Raw genomic sequence first — 17413 nt, 5'->3', positions numbered from 1 at the left:
TTTTTGAAGTCCTACCTAACCATCTGAAATAATGTGTTAAATTAATTGTTATTGTCTAAAATACTGTCTCATAGACCATCGTATTTTTTTTCTCAACCAATTTGTTGCACGATTCTGGAAAAATATTTTGTTCTAAAATTGCAATGAAAGCAGGACATGGGAAATCTGTTAGCTTAAGAAAGGAAAAGCTGAATTTTTTTAAAAATAGAAATAGTTTAAGTAAAAATAAGTAAGTATAAATATTTAAGTAAAAATTCATGTAACATTTTTTTTTCGGATGAAATATTTTGCGGAATTTGCTTTTCACATCACTTCAAAATCTTATGCGTTTTATTTGGGAATTCGGAGTAACTGCTGAATTTTAGTTTTATGCCTTTTTTTAAAGATTTTGAGGCGAGGACGCATAAACTTCTGCTTATTGTACCATGAGGCTGATGCGATCGTTATTTGCTAACTGTTTATATTTAAAATGTTTTATTTATTTTGACATAAAATATTTCTAAAAGCTTTTGAGAATGTGTATGTCTTTATAAAAATTCATTTTATTCTTGGATGGATTTTTAGTTTGAGAGAAAAAAAAGCCTTCATTCCAAACCATCGAAGGAATTTCGAGTCTATAAGGATTACTGGCTGTTTATTTTTTCCTTTTGAATCCAAAATATTTTTCTAAGAAGCTTATCTCTTTAAATTGTGAAATATCTTATGAAAAATCAAGGTCTTTCTCAAATAGCTAGCTATTTTGGTTATATGTATGGCGTAATTTAGCCAAAAAATGATACTTGCTCCGTTAAAATTCGCAAAAAAAAATTACCAATTTAGTTACCGTTTAATGAGGTATTAAAGTATTTCAAACAAATGAAAAAAGGCAACGAATGATGAGTAAGTGAAAGATGTCCAAAGAAGTGCCATAAAATATTGCTGATCATCGCAATAAATATGCTGAGTAAGAGGAAAGGGGGATTTTGAATGAGTGGCATTTATTATTACTTAGGACGGTAAATAACCAGCGAAAGAAATGAATTTAAAATGAAGTTTTATGCTTTGAACGATGTTTGTTAATACAGTGACCGGAGAATTTTAATTAAAAACGTATGGCTAATATTTTACTACTTTAATCACTTTAATTAGGATTCAGTGTATTATCCCATATTTTCTTCCTCCTGCTAGGTGAACTTCGGCTACTAGATGGAAAAAGTAATTTGCAATTAGTTTTTTTTCCAGTTTTTCCTACATTACTTGAAAACGAAGTATTTGATCTTAAAAATGGTGGCCATAAAATGTTTTAGAGTATAAATTTCTTTGTAAATTCTTTCAAAATATACGGTGTGTTTCAACACCGTATATTTTGTTGCAGAAGCATGAATATTATAACAATTTTTACAATTTTCTTTACAAAAATTGAGACACAATTTTTACAATTTTCAAATAAATAAATAAATAAAACACAAATAAAAATTAAAAGAAAAACCAGTCATTCTTTCAAAATACCACGTAAACAGAGATGGAAATTATCTAAAGGAAAATTTTGCGCAAACGATGTTTATTTTAATAAGTACATATAAAATAAATTAAAAAAATGAAACAAACGGTGTCCTTCAAAAGTGGAGTAAACGTTTATTTTCTTAAATATTGAATAACGACATACTTCCAATTATAAAGTCTCATTAAAAAGATTTTATAAATAACTTTGGTTTTTGTGGAGGTCTATAATAAAAGATTTTAAAAAATTAAATATTTGTATGGCTTCTATGGCGCAAAAGTGTCAAACAGTAAAATGCTTCTCTAACATTCATTTATGCACATTCAAAGTTTCCAACTTCTTTCAACAAAATTTTTAAGAGATATTTTCATTTTTAAATTTAGGGGACGAATTTCAATTGGAAACATTTATTTAGAAACGTAAAATTATTTATTATAGAAAAAATGTTGCATGCAAATATTTGTCTATTAATATACCAGGTAATCGTTACGCCTTGAGGTAAATTTTTCAATCACTCATATTGTTATTTAAGTTGGTTGACAGTCGCAACTTGATAATAAAGAAAATACAAGAAAAGAAATTTAGCGTTTAAGGTATCTGAGAGAAATAGTGCAATTTCAAAGATAATGAAATTCTTTGCCCGCAGATGTGTGCGTGATATTAAGCTTTCCTAATAAAAGCACATATTTCAGTAACAAAGAATTTTATGAAAGGCCTATGATTTATTCAGTATGTAATCATAATCCAGCTGTGCGTTGTATCCAAATATTGTTAGACGAATTCACCTTTATATAGGTGTGGAAAATGTTCATTGAAAATTTAAGATTTGATAAAAGCGTTGTTATTTTCTGATCCCGTCCTTTTAATAAGCTATTGTGATATGTATATTATTCTTGCAATGTGACACGAAATAATTGTTCAAATGTCTTTCTTAAGTACTAAAATGTCATCTAAGTCTATAGATTTGTCTTGTAAAATCTCTGCAGAAGGGTGAAACTGTGTTTGCATAAATGAATGTAAGAGAAACTTTTTATTATTGTTACTTTTAAACTATGGGGACTGTATTTAAAATTCAATTTTTTAGTATTTTATAATCGACCTCCACAGACGTCAAAGTGTATTCATAAAATTGTGCGACATATTAAATGAAACTTTGTAATTGAAAGCGTGCCTAGATACAATATTTAAAGAAATAAACGACTGTCCCATTTCCTTGAGACACTTTCTATATGTTAGCGCACCAGTGTCAGAATGTTAGCGTAGATGTTTGGGGAAGGAATGCCAGCTTAGGTAGAGTTCTATTTAATTGATCACGGTTAAAAATTGAGATATACACCAAAATAGCTTTTAAATAGGTCTGATCTAACTATTCTAAGCCAACAGCAGACAAATTTACCAAATTTGTTGCTATTTTTAAGCTTAAATAAAAAATAAATAAATTAAAAGATGAAACTATGAAGCCATGGCATATGAAATTTTGCAATCATTAGGCACCACAATTGTATTTAAAACATGTGCAACACAAGCCAATGTATGTAAGAGAACTATAACAATATTACATAAGAACAGAGGAAACAAATGTTTGTAATGATCAATGTAATCATCCACCGGTTAGTGGTAATGTCGGCTAATTCCCCTTTCCTTCAGTGTCATCTAGATCTTAAGGCTATCTCACTCATCCGAAGCATTTATTCGTTGATATGATCGTCGTCTCTTGTACAGTCTGCATCAGTTTGGGGAGAAACGGTAGTGCATGAATGCCCTTTGAAATCCGCACAAATAATTGAGCCTTTGAATCTCGGTTTTTGTGATTACATCTACAATCTACAGCGACGCATTTTCTGTTTATTGTCTTCAAATGATTGTGAAGCAACTGGAGAGAGGCCATGTTTGGTAGTTTATCAATACCAATTCAGTGGTTTCATCACTTGACTTAATAACATTTGCAGGTATGTTCTTAATCAATGCTGGTGATAAATTTCAGCATGGAGATAACAAAGCAAATTTAAAGTTGGTTTTCACAGGCAATTTAGCAACAGATTAGCTTCAATCACACACACACACACACTCACAAATATAAGGAAACTAATTATATGATTATATATTTAATTTCCACGTCTGAATGAATTTTCTATTGGAAAAATAAAGAATTTTTTTGGAAATTCGGAAATCATCACAACTTTTATAAAAGTTTGCACTCGCCCTTCTTTAACAAAATATGCAATGCTGAAATTCATTTTACGAAAAAATTTATGCTCGAAAACTTTTATGATAGCCATATTTAGTATTGAATATAAAGAGAAAGCTGAGAAAATACTTTATTTCCCTTTTTTTCCCATTTAGTAGTAAAACTCACCACCACAGAGAGGGAAAAACGTAGGAAAATTAACCGAGGTGATTAAAACAATAAAACCTTATTCATAAATTTCTTCTGATTTATGTACTTTTTATTCCATCTGAATTTTCCGTTATTTTAATTTTTTAAAGGAAGTCCGCGAGTAAAAGTGTACAGGAGAAAATTGAATTATGAAATTTAGCTTAGGAGGACACACCACTTATTTATAGCAATTAACGAGAGACAAAATTAAGAATGAAAGTATTGGATAATTATTAATACTGGGATAATATGTGAAGTAAAAGAAGTTGCAAAGTTTAGCATTTCACTGTAAGTGAAATTATTTAGAAACAAATATTTAAGGCACTGTAAGTGACTCATCTATTTACAAAATTATCAGAATGGCATCAGTGAAGCATTTTCTGTCGTAAAGAAACCATAAAGCTTCTTTATGCCAAAGAAAATTATCATATAGCATCATTTTTATCACTTCCTAAAATTATACTTGATAGAAATCTTGCAGTCAATTAAAAATTTGAAACTGAGTTTGTGGTAAAATTGTTTATCATTTCTAATGGGAAAAAATGAGCTTCTATCACTCTGATATCTTTTAGTGCTTGTATAATATGCATATGTAAGATAACTTATTAATAATTTTTTTCAAACAATGAATTAAATTTTTTATAATATTTTTGAAGAGAAACCTATAATTATAAATCGTATTCAATTCTTTGTTATCTTCATTTAAATCATTTCTACATTTTTGACCCGAGTGCTATTGTTTGGTTCGAGAATTGAGATAAGCAATAAGTTCATATCATAGCAGGAAGCTTTTTTAATGTTTTGTAAATATGATGCAGCCAATGAACCTGATACAATTCTGTTCACATCTTGTCTATCCTTTTATTTAAAAATCTGTATACTGATAGACTAATTTGAATTAAAAAATTTGTTTCCCACTTAGTTCTTTATTGTTACTTGCATTTGGTACTTTGCACCTGGTACTAATCCTTTGGCTACTAATAGGACATGAAATTTATTGTAAAAAGGCCCAGTTGTAGTACATTTCATAATTAGTCACTTCGAAATTGCTGATTGTTTTCCAATCAAAGTCGTTGGTCACTGGAGATGCTGGTTCTGTATGCTAGTTTTGATCTATAGTTTGGCAAACATAACATGTTTTTTTGTTAAAAATATCAATTAGATAATATATGCATGAGCATTCATAGTAAATCAAAGATGATCAAGTTTCAAACATTAAAAAAAAAAAAAATAGGTCCTGACGAAAATTTTGTTTTGTTTATGGGCCCCAGCTTCTGATTTACAAATTTCCGAAAGAAAAAAAAAATCCCAATAAATTTACCTTATTTAGAACATTATTGATTACATTTAGGGATTGCAATACCGGATCAAAATTTCAATACCGGTATTCGGTATTTTTTAGATCTTAATACCGGGATACCGGTTTTAATACCGGTATTAGAAATTTTAGAAAAAGAAAGAAAACAAGGTGTTTCTTTGTTTTATTTGCCAGTTTTATAAGAGAGTGTAAATATCACAAAAAATAATATGGAACTTATAAATTATAACAGTATATAAAGAATCACAAAAAAGTAAAGGAACAACTTATTTATTTAAATCACAAAAAAAGTGTAAATATCACTATTCAGTCTGTGGTACTATTACAAATTTTTGAAATGTGATCTTAAAAAACATGATGCATCAATTGTACTGTCATTAAAGCTGAAAAGTAATTTTGTGTAAAAATTACCAGCTGTCGAAAGCGCTCTTTCGGCATATAGGCTAGTTGGTGATACTGTTAGCAATGCGCGATATACTTTTTCCAAATATTTACCTCTAAATCCCTCATCTTCAAACAAATCGATTTCTCGTCGGATGGTTTTGGATATAGCTGATTTCTGTATTGTATTTTGGTTCGTTGAATTTTTTTTATTTATCGCTAATTCTAATTTTTGTTCAAGAGACAATTCCTTATCACTATCGACAGCAGTGACATCATAATCTTCGATAACTGAACCGAATTCTTCTGAATATGGATAGGTTTGTGGGTAAAAAAATTGTAAGAAAATTTACTATAAATTTAATCAGATTTGAATTGATTATTTTCTGTTCTTCTTTTTCATTTTCATTTTTAAAATCATTATAATTATGTAAATACCATAAGACATTTTCTATTTCGGTATGCCTTTCTTCTGTGCGATTTTTCAATGTAATATATAATTCTTCAGATAGTGATGTGTGCTGTTCTTTCATGATTGCGACATGAAATTTATTGTTGCATTAGCTGTTAATAAATTAAAATCTCTCCGACAGACATAATACCTCTATAGTCAGTTTTATTGGAAGAAGAGCTGATATAATTCTGGATATTAAGTCGAATTCACTCTCTGAAAAATTAATTTGCAGGTTTAAGTCGATTAGTGCTTTTTGGATTGGATTTCTAAATTTCAAAAACCGTTCCATCATTAGGAGTAAACTGTTCCAACGTGTCTTAGAATATATTATTAACATATATTCTGTTTTATTTTCAGTTAGTATATATTTTTGTAATACGGCATTTTTTGTGAGGGAAAGTTTAAATATTTTAACAATTTTCCGAACTTTATAAATTATAGGAAGCAATTCTTGATGGGTTAATATTTCATCCTCATTAGCAATATCAACTTCCACAATTACATTGTCATTATCTTCATTGTCAATATCACTCTCACTCTTACTCTCTTCAATGTCGGAATCCGAAGTTTCTATATCCACAATAATTGGATTCGCCTGTTCTTTATTTTTTTGGTATAATACATCTATTACTCCTTATTGAATTCCATGAGCATAGCACCTTTGCTGATTTGCACCAATAAATTTTCCAACTTTTTTCATAACTGTTAATCCATTAGTCGTTATGGATACAATATCTTCTTTCAGGGATAATCCATGTTTCGCTAATTTAGATTTAAGCAATTAAGCCATTAATTAGCTAATTAATTTCGCCCGTTAGGGAGACATAAAAACAAAAACGTATAATATTTTGCCATGTTGGCGATCCCTGAACATATAGTGGAGAGAATTTAAAAAATTTCTAGTAAATATCGAAAAACCGGTATTTAAACTTGTGAATACCGGTATTACGAAATTGTAAAATGTTTCAAAATACCGGTATTCGGAATCCCGGTATACCGGTATTGCAATCCCTAATTACATTGAATAGATTTTATTGTTTGAAAGGTATTTCGTTTTACCATAGAAATGGACTGAAAAATTTTATTCTAAAAAATCTATTGTCAAAGTGTTCATATTTGATCATCGTTTGAAAATAGGATCGGACGGAATTTGTGACGGTTCTTCCTGTTTGTCTCAGACAAAGTGAACACGGATGAAACACGTCATAATTTAATTCATTGATTTTTAAGCACATAGGATTCACAAAGAAGATGAATAATATCCTATCAATACGTCTGCATCATTATTGAACTTGTTATATTTCCTTCCTTATTCATGAAGTTTCTACATCCGAAAAACGATTTCTGTTCCAAGAAGAAAGAAGGATTTTCAAGGTAGAACGGAAGAACTACTAAGCTTTTTGCAACCATAAAGCTTAGTAGGTCTTCCGCAGTAGAGTTTATGTTACAAAAGCATGGTGATAATGTCTGTTAATATTTTTAAGGAAGTACATTTGATGAAAAACAGTCCTTAAACGAACAAAGCACTATTAATAATGAAGAAATTTAATCAAACATTTTAATCATATTGTCTCTAAATATGTTAAGACCCTGTATAAAACTACTTAATTTAATGAGTTTACATTATAAAGCGGATTTGAAAAATCAATATTTATGGAAGATTTTTAATTATTCTTCAGTTTTTATACGCTTATTGATACTCAGTAAAATTATCATTTACTTTGAAATCTGACGAATTTTTTTATACTTCCATGTCATTTCGGATGGCGTTTAATTATGTTAGTTGTTAATATTATTGCGTTAATATTTACTTGTTTTTATTGCAATAAATATTACAATATTCCGATTTTAAGAGCAAAACGGATGATTGTTGAGAAGAAAAATGTTTTACTGATGCATAGCATTGTTATCAATTACTACTTGTTGAAAGGAAGAGTAAAATACAAATGACATTAGAAGAGTTTGTTGCAGATAATCAAAAAAAGTATTAAATAAAAAAGATTTCTTATTGTCATAAATAAAAAATTATTTATTTGAATATTTATATAATTAATGTACATAAACCAATATTAGTTATTAAAATGATTGTTATTAATGTAACAAAGAAATAATAAATATTGCATTATAAAAAATTCAATATATATATATATATATATATATATATATATATATATATATATATATATATATATATATATATATATATATATATATATATATATATATATATATATATATATATATATATATATATATATATATATATATATATATATATATATATATATAGATAGATTAGCTTATTACCATTGTTTACTTGACTGAAGAATTTATTCTTTAAATGTTTGATTAATTTTAGGTGCATTAAACTGGGTGTTAGTGCATATCAGTTTAAAAAGTCGAGAGCAATTAAAATAGGTATATCTGTGTCTCTGCTCTGATTATGGTGACTTATCCACGCTGTTCTAAGAGCCATTAATTACATTTTATAGCTTAGAAATTTAAACATACTGTTTGCCTCTGTTTCTAAAATCCGTCTCTGTAATTTTGGTAACATCTGGGTATTTTATATTCCTTTGGTTCTTTTTTGCATCCCTTGAATTTTTCAAAGATTCATTCATTTTGTGCAGCAGAGTATTATTAAATTAAAAAATGTTACATATAGTTGTGGCTTCTGGCAAATCCTTCACATTCTTATCAAGGTAAATGAAACAAGGGGGAATGATTCCCCTGAATTTATCTTTCATACTCTTTAACAAAGATGCTATCTCCCCTTTTCCCGCATAAAAATTGTTGACTTTTTGTAAAGCAGTGAACACTACGAATGCTTGGATATTTCATTCCGCATAGGAAAGCTTTGTGTTTCTTAATATAGCAAAGAAAACTGAGCTAGCAGTTTGGAAGTATTTTTTTCGATCTATTGAAACTAAAATTTGACTCAAAGCTACAGTATATAAAAAAGATCACATATCAAATTTCATCTAAGTTATAGTATTTTTTAACTATCGTGTTTACATGAACGCGAGTTAAAGAGCGACAAACGGTCAATACTGTCAGATATCATTCCAAATTTGTTGCGGGTTTAAAGTTTTAGATGCTAAAACTGAGTACCACTTTTACTCATCTAAGTCTTTACGTTTTATAGTTATTATGTTCAATTGCTTTCAGACAGATATGAACTTCTTGAAAATGATTTTCGTTGGAATAGGAACATAAAAATCTATAGGCATCTACATATTTGGTGTGCACCCGTGTTCACCACTAGTCTACGTATGAAATTTTATCCGTTTAGTTCAAAGCATTTTAAAGACACAACTCCAGAAATTTGTTATCTGTTTGCTGAGAAACGTTTTGACTTTTTTTTTTAGTTCAAGGATGTCCGAAATGTGGGGATTCGTCTAAATCTCGAGGTCGAATTTTTTTTGATGAGTACGATACATTTTCTTTGCTTACCTTGTATATAAGAAATTAAAAAGGAATAAGATAATGAAATTTAACTTTTTCATTATTGTATTATTTTAAGTCGACAGTAAAAATGATCCATTTTTTTATACATTTATGAAAATGATAGTTCGTCCCAAAATAGTCCTTACATAGATTTAAAAAACGATTTTAATTTAATTCAAGTATACGCATGTGTGAAATATTTCTCGAATCAGAAAAGGAGCTTGATTTCATAATTTCAACACCTGCTGAATTAATACTTGTGTTTAATAAAATTCGCCATTGATCTCCCATGCCGCTATTAGAAGTGCATTACGGTAGACGATCATTTTTTCAGCAATTTTTATGATTATTTTTTAAATTAACGCTAAGTTTGTAAATCCTATCTCTTTTTCATCGCATTTCATTGATTTCGCCATCAAATTTCCTCAAATATATTCATTTTCCATTTTAAATCCTGCAGACTTTAAGGAAACCCTTTTATTTCGATATGCATTACAGCTGATTATACATCTCGAAATATCACCTTGAGTATATTCAACACGGGACGTTAACCTAATTAAATTGAATTCAAGAGCTTCATCTGTGAGACTCCCCTTGAATTTGAAAATGAATTTCAGTTGTTGCTGCATAAATGCATGTGCTTGAGAAAATTCGGCAGCTATCTCCGATTTCATAGTGAGAAGCGTACTGCGGTTGGTGGTCGTACTTTTGAGAAATTTTTGAAAATATTTTTAATTAAATTTGATGTTGTAAACTATACTTTTTCTGCTTTCATCACTCTTTACTGATTTTGCCATTAAATTTCCTCAAATATCTTAACCTTTCATTTCTGATCTTACAAATTATGTAAGAATTATTATAAGATTCTTATTTCGATGAGTACTACTTCCTGTTAGGATTTTTAAATCGACTTAAGTTTTTTTTTTCTGTACATGTAAGAATCTCGTTATTCGAGTATTTACTGAATAAAATAAAATTCGATTCATTTTTGGTTTTCCAAAAGTAAAAGGCAACGTAATCAGTTGTGCGATCAACTGCATTCAATGGGAATGATTTTATTTCAAAGTGAAATGTCATATATTTAAAGGCTCATGAGTGCAAAATACTGAATATATATATTTACTAGTCATCTTTATAAATCCTTTTAACGACAAGCCATTTAAAAATAATTTTTACTATAGTCATTTATCACGAGATACATAGTTATGACATACTTTGTATCAAAATTTAATGACTTAGAAATAAATTTCGATGTAGAAATAAATTATTTAAAAATATCAAATCGCCATGATTTTTTATTCGTCATTTTTTTAATGCAAATAATTCTGTTTTGATGATCGGTGCGATATAGAAATTTAAGATACTCTCAAGTGTCAATAAATGTATAATATTATTTTTACTCATTCATCATCAACTACCAGTTATATATACTGCGTTGTAAGTGTATATTAATGATACAGTATTCCAAGAAATAAGGGTACAACCATTATAAACAATAATAATTTTAAGAAGTAAGTGATTATAATAGTAAAATTTCTTTTAAAAAGCAGCAAATGTCATAGTGTTTTTTTATAATAGCTAACCTTATAATTTTGTAACTGACAGATTTATTTTTTTTGTTACTAACTTTTGCGTTGTTTAATTTATTTCATGTTTGTAAAGATAGAATTTGCAATCTACTGTTCCCTCACTTATTGACGTGCTGGTGTTCCAAGCTTTTGTTTAGTTTAGTGTTCCCGATAACAATATATTATTTAAAAAATTTTTGGAAATTAATTATATGTTTATTTATTAATTAAATTTTGTTTTTATATAATGCCACCGCCAAAAAAAGTGATTTTAAGATTCCTTAGCATTTACGGTGATGAATTATGAAAATACTAAATCTAAAATTTAAAAAATAGTAAAGATATAATTTTTTTTTATTTGTTTATTAATAAGTAGAAAACGTTTAATTCTGTTGGCGAATATGCACTCCCAACAGTTCATATCATACTAAATATTCCTTCTTTTTTTCCTCGGCAAGACTTCAGTAAATATTGATGTGCGTTATTATTTCTAAAATTCATACCCATACTTACAGTTAATCTTTTTTCTTTAATTGTTAATCTGTGCGTTGTTTTTCATTGAGTGCTATTAAGAAGATAACAGAAAATTGGTCTATTTCATATTGAATGTCACTGAAATTAAATCCAGATATATTTTAAAATTTTGAAGTCAAAGCAAAATTGTAAGGCACTGAGAACACTACTAAAAAGAAATCAAATCACAATGGTGATGAAAAGTAATAAAACTTCTAAATATTCCTTCTTAATTAAAATATGCTACAAAATTAATAAAATTTCTAATTCGCTATTTCTATCAGCTCCCATTTTTCGACTTCCCTATTTTTGAGGGTAAAAACTATTTCCCAATTTTCAGTACACTAATAAAAGTTTTTTTTTTATTATTCTTTTAAATATTGCTACACTTCTGTATCATTGACTGTAGCCAAATTTGTTTGATGGCGATCATTGTAGAATCAGATATAATCAAAATACATCGAGCAGTCCTATAATACGGTAAATACGTGAAAATATGAGAAATGAAATTTGTAAATTTTTATTTTTTATTCGTACAACATGAGGAATATATCAGAGACTTGGTGTGAAAACGCATGGGAGGAGAGATGCTTCATGCTAGATAGTGAAGATTTAGGCATTTGCCATGCACATAATGAAGTTTCTCTTTTTATAAACTAATCAATATAGTTTCACATTTTAAACTTAGATATATGTTAATGGTTTATTCTTTATTTTTGTAGTTTTACGAAAATTCATATTTTTTTGTTGATTATGACTTATGACTGCGTAACATCCACGTTTCTATACAATATTAACTAAGTAGAGGAAATATGTTTCATTGATTCATTTAGATAGTGTGGTTACTAAGTGAACTAATTAAATAGAATGAAACCTGACAAATTATATTTGACAAAATGTTGCGCAATCTTAATATTTTAAAATTCATTAATTTGTAATTTTTACGAATTTATTTATTTGGAAAATAGGCTTATAACATCTTTTTGATCGAATTACCTGCGACCCTCTTAGCCCAGCAGTCTCAACTGCCTCGTCTGTTTAGTCGGAAATCCGCCGTTGTTTATAGGAGAAATGTATTATCAGATTGGTTGTTGTACGAAAGTTGATAAATATAACAATGTGCTTTGAAGGCTTCATTTTATGAATATTGCAAAGTATCTCTTATCCTCAACACCCAGTTTTCGAATTTTATGCAGTGGTGCCATCTACATGAGCGTTTGTAATTTTTTCTTTTTTTGATTATTTTCAACACTTTCAAAGACTATACTTTCATTTTCAATCCTTGACTTCATAACCTTTAATTGATTGGTAAAATTCTATGAGGCCTTGTTATTTTCTTTAAAATAAATTATTTGAAACCAGGGCAAGATATTTTTAATATCTCTGACAGCAAATACGTTAATGAATGCAAGCTGACGTTTTTAAAGCAAGTCAATTTTCTTTATGAAAAATTATTTCTCAGAATTTGTAATATTGATTCGCTGAAATATCAATTTGATATTAAGAATCTTAACAGGGAAGAAAGCTATTATCGCTTCATTGGAATTTAGAAAATTTAATAAATGTCCTCGAAGAAAAAAAAAATGCTTTCTAAAATTAAAATTTAACAAATTGCAAAAGTATATATAAAGGAAAAGAATTGATACAAAACCTTCGTATTATTTTGATCAATGACAGATAATCAATTATTTAATATTAAGGATTAATAATTCATATTATCAATTTTATCTTTTATTTAAAGCCACAATAGGAAAAAATTTCATAAATTTGAATCGTGGAGGGGTGTCGTGGAGTCTGAACGCGGCTCCAACATTGCTTATTTTGCTTTTTCTAGAAATAAAGAAATGAATAAAATTGTAAGATAGATAGATTCCTTAAAATAATGTGGCTTTTATCTTATCTTTACCCTCAAAAACATTAATGGTATTTCAAATTAATATAAGTAAAAAGCCACTGAAGCGGTGGCAGGAACGAATTAAAAAATTAAAATTGCAAACATTTAAATGTACTTTATGTTTTGATTCAGAAAACCCATGATATTTTTTTCTATATTAAAGCTTGCTTTTGATTAATGGTGGCTTAATATAACTAGGCCTTATAGCAAAAGCATTGTCTCAAAACCGATAAGTCTATTTTGATATGTTAGGAGATGTACTTGAATCAAATTGCCAGATTTCAGTGAGTTTCACTCATTCATGACACGAAATTAGCCAGCAAAACTCTATAGAAAATTGGGAAAAACCCTGCGCGCATGATTATAACAACCTACGATTTTTCCCTGATATGTTCTACGTTTCATACTTTTATCACTCTTAGCAAATACATTCGTCTCTCTATGATAGATGATCAGCTGCCAACTTATCAATTCACTTACATTTATTCATATTATTTTACGCACGCATTATGTTAATCTTTGCTCAGATAAAATGAGACTGTAAATAAACATTGCTTCATCGCTGAGATTGTATTATTTTACTATTTCAATATTAGACAATGCAATAAATAATACATTTTATCGTGAAGCGATCCTCAGTTTACTCTCAATGTTACACAGTCTATTACGTATGACCCCCTTCTCTCAACAATATCAGATAGACCAGAGCATTCGGGCATTGTTAAGTTACTACTATACCACTGATCAGATAAGAAAATGTGAGCAGATTCTCTTTTTTCCAAATATCTCATCGTAGGGCGGATGTTTGACTCTGACGGATTTAATCAGCGCAAATTTTATATTCGCAATAGATTGATTGAATCTACGACTTTCTGGAGTCTCACTCTGAGCAGCAGGTCACAGCGCCCCTACTAAAAATGAAATATTACAGAGATGTTATAATCACTTTACATTGGTGTTCAAAATTAATATTATTCTTAGTTTTTGGTAAATTGTCTCCGCAAATACTGTATAGATTTTAATGAAATTAGGCGTGTGCATTTACTGATATTCTACAAAATAAATATCTTGCAACAGTTACGTTTCAGACGCATGATCATGTGCTGCCTTGAAATTGAACAATTCAATTTATTTCCTCAATTAAACGACATTTTTTTTTCTTTTTTAGATATTATGTAGATTTTTTTGTATTTTTTTTAATTTCTATAAATTTGGAATTTGCATAAAGCCTTGTTGCTGAATTATGAGTTGAGTGTGCCTTTTCTAAAGTTAAAGCATAAAGCTGAAATTAAAAGTTCACTGCTGTATAAAGAAATATAAAAACATAAAAGTATGCGTATGAAAGTAGATTTAATCTTTCATATCTTAAATTACATGATGATAAACTACGAATATACTTCATACTTTAAAATATTCGATGTTCATAAAAGTTTGTTGAAAAAAATCGTAGAGTATTATTTTCAATATTTTGCTTTATTCTGTAATTAACTTTATGCTTCATCCTGATTGTTTGAAACTTTTAAAAGAATAATATAGCTCAGGTCTTCTTAAAAGTTTTCAACCGCTACCTTTATTTAAAAAAATACAACTCCATTTTCTAAAGAATTTTTTTTTGTCTCCTTGAAATCGCGAAATGAATATAAAATAACATTATAATTGAAAATACAACCTCGATTATCTGAGATGGTCGGAGCTGGAATCATTTCGGATATTCGATAACATGAATAATAAAGGCTAAGTCTGAAGGTGCTATCTCAAATTTGACACTTATTATCCGGACAATTTTTTCTTAGATTTTCAAGGAAAAAAAATATGCATAGTATCTTAGAAAGGTCATTAAAAATTAATCTTTGATAAGAAAATAATAAAAAAAATGTTACTAAGTTTCTTTGTTTACTTTGCATCTTCCCAGTGATTGTTCTCAAAAAATAATTTTTCTAGGTCAAGAGCGCGACACTTTCTGACACTTTTACACTACCAATTTATCGTGAAAATAAATAGAATTTACTCACATCTCTAAAGAAACGCCGAAGAACGGAACTTCTAATAGATCACCTCTTGATGTCGAAATTTTAGAGCCTCAAAATCTGCTTCAAGTTTGACACTCTTTTCTAAAAAAAATAATAATTGATTTTATTAAAAGAATGAAACAAAGTTCGGATAACGACCTTAGTAGATAGAAGCTCGGTTAACTGAGGTTCAAATGAAATAACCAAAAATAAATTTAGAATTATTATATAGTTAATTTAGAGACATGATTTACATTATGATTTTCTTTCATATTTTTGATTTCAAATGCTGAGAAATTTGAAATAGGAAGGAGCTGTACAATTTTCTGTAGCCGCAACTTCAAAGTCCTAGATGAAAGACTAAAATGATTTTTCCTTTCACTTGAAAACGAATTTCTCAACATATCAATATATTGTTTTCTGAATTTTATAAATTAATATACTTTCAAAAATGTTTTCATGTTTTTATTTTATTTTTTTGAATAATATATTTATGCATCATACTCAAAATTAAAAAATCTTATTCACGCTTTTTGATTGGTTACGTTTTTGAAATTAAAAAAAAAAGACAGTTATACACCCGGGTATTTAGGAAACACTTTAACGACAGGCTATTTGTTAATTTAATTTTTATTTCTTTGTATCAAGAATGCTTTTCAATACATATTCGGTCATTTCAATGTCCAAAAATTTTTAAAAATACGCTTGTTAATTAATGCAGTTTATCAGAGAATCAGGCATACGCCTGGTGCCGTCGAATCTGCAGTAACTGTAAGAATAAAGAAAAGATACCTTTTTGCCAATATATCCGGATGAAACCACCGATATTTCCAATCTCTCAGTTACACCTATAATTGCAAAATATTTGAATAATAACAACCTGAAGAAAATCTTTTTCTAGGTTACCCTTTTGCTAAATATATATTGCAGAAGTCCTATTTAATGCCTTTCAAATGTCTGTTTTTATGAAAAAGAAATTCACTGCCCCAAGTTCTTGGATGGTAGAGGTTTATGTATTCAGTAATCGCTTCTGATGTAGTTTAGATACATTATGAAATTCGCAAACAAAGTTTAGCCGGCAAATATCTATATTGAAAAAAGAGATCAGTCAATTTGCTCTTTTGATTAAGGAATTTCATTAAGACTAGCTCTAAAAGCTACAAACATCAAATCCTAGAGTGAGGACATTTACATTGCTTTTTCATAAAGTAGCAAGGTGAGTATCTGCAGGGAATGTTTTCTCAAAATGAGTTGAGCTGAGATATGAAATAAAAGTCTTTTAGACGACAACTCATTTCATATGAGCTCCTAATTTAATGAACGAGAATGGTTGCTGCAATTTGCTTGATATTATTTTAGAAATAAATAAATTTAACTTTGTTTACAGAACAGTTTCATTACCATCATTGAGGTGATTGACAAAATCGAATCTATGATCGAGAAACAATTTTTGGGAATCTTGTATACATAAAAAAAGACTGGTATAAAAGTTTTTGCTATATTTTAGTTTTTTTTCTGAGAAAAAGTTGAAAGCGTCAAATAAAGTATGAAATAATACATTTGAAAAAACCAAGATTGTCATTAAGATAGTATTTTCTGAAACGTATTGATGCAGATAAGTGGATTTTAATCCATACAGCGAATTATTTTTCAAAAAACCGAAATGTTATCCATCTGTATCTGAAAGAAAAAGATTGATTGAACTTTCGACTGATTTTTTTTTATAAAACTTGATTGCAAGAATCTAATTTTATAAAAATCCGTTCCATGGAAAATTGCATTGAAATTGTTTCCCACCGGAATACTTAGTTATAACGATAAATAATAGCTAAATTTCACCATTGTTTTCATTTGTTTGGGAACATTACTATAAAAATTAGAATAAATAAAAAGAATACTACAGATGTCATTAAATCAAACTTTAGAGGTAAAATGGTGAGACTAACTTGTCAGGTTTTTCATATAATATTTT

The sequence above is a fragment of the Argiope bruennichi genome, chromosome X1 (genome assembly GCF_947563725.1).
Source record: "Argiope bruennichi chromosome X1, qqArgBrue1.1, whole genome shotgun sequence".
NCBI classification, from domain to species: domain Eukaryota; kingdom Metazoa; phylum Arthropoda; class Arachnida; order Araneae; family Araneidae; genus Argiope; species Argiope bruennichi.
This window is presented reverse-complemented; position numbering follows the sequence as displayed.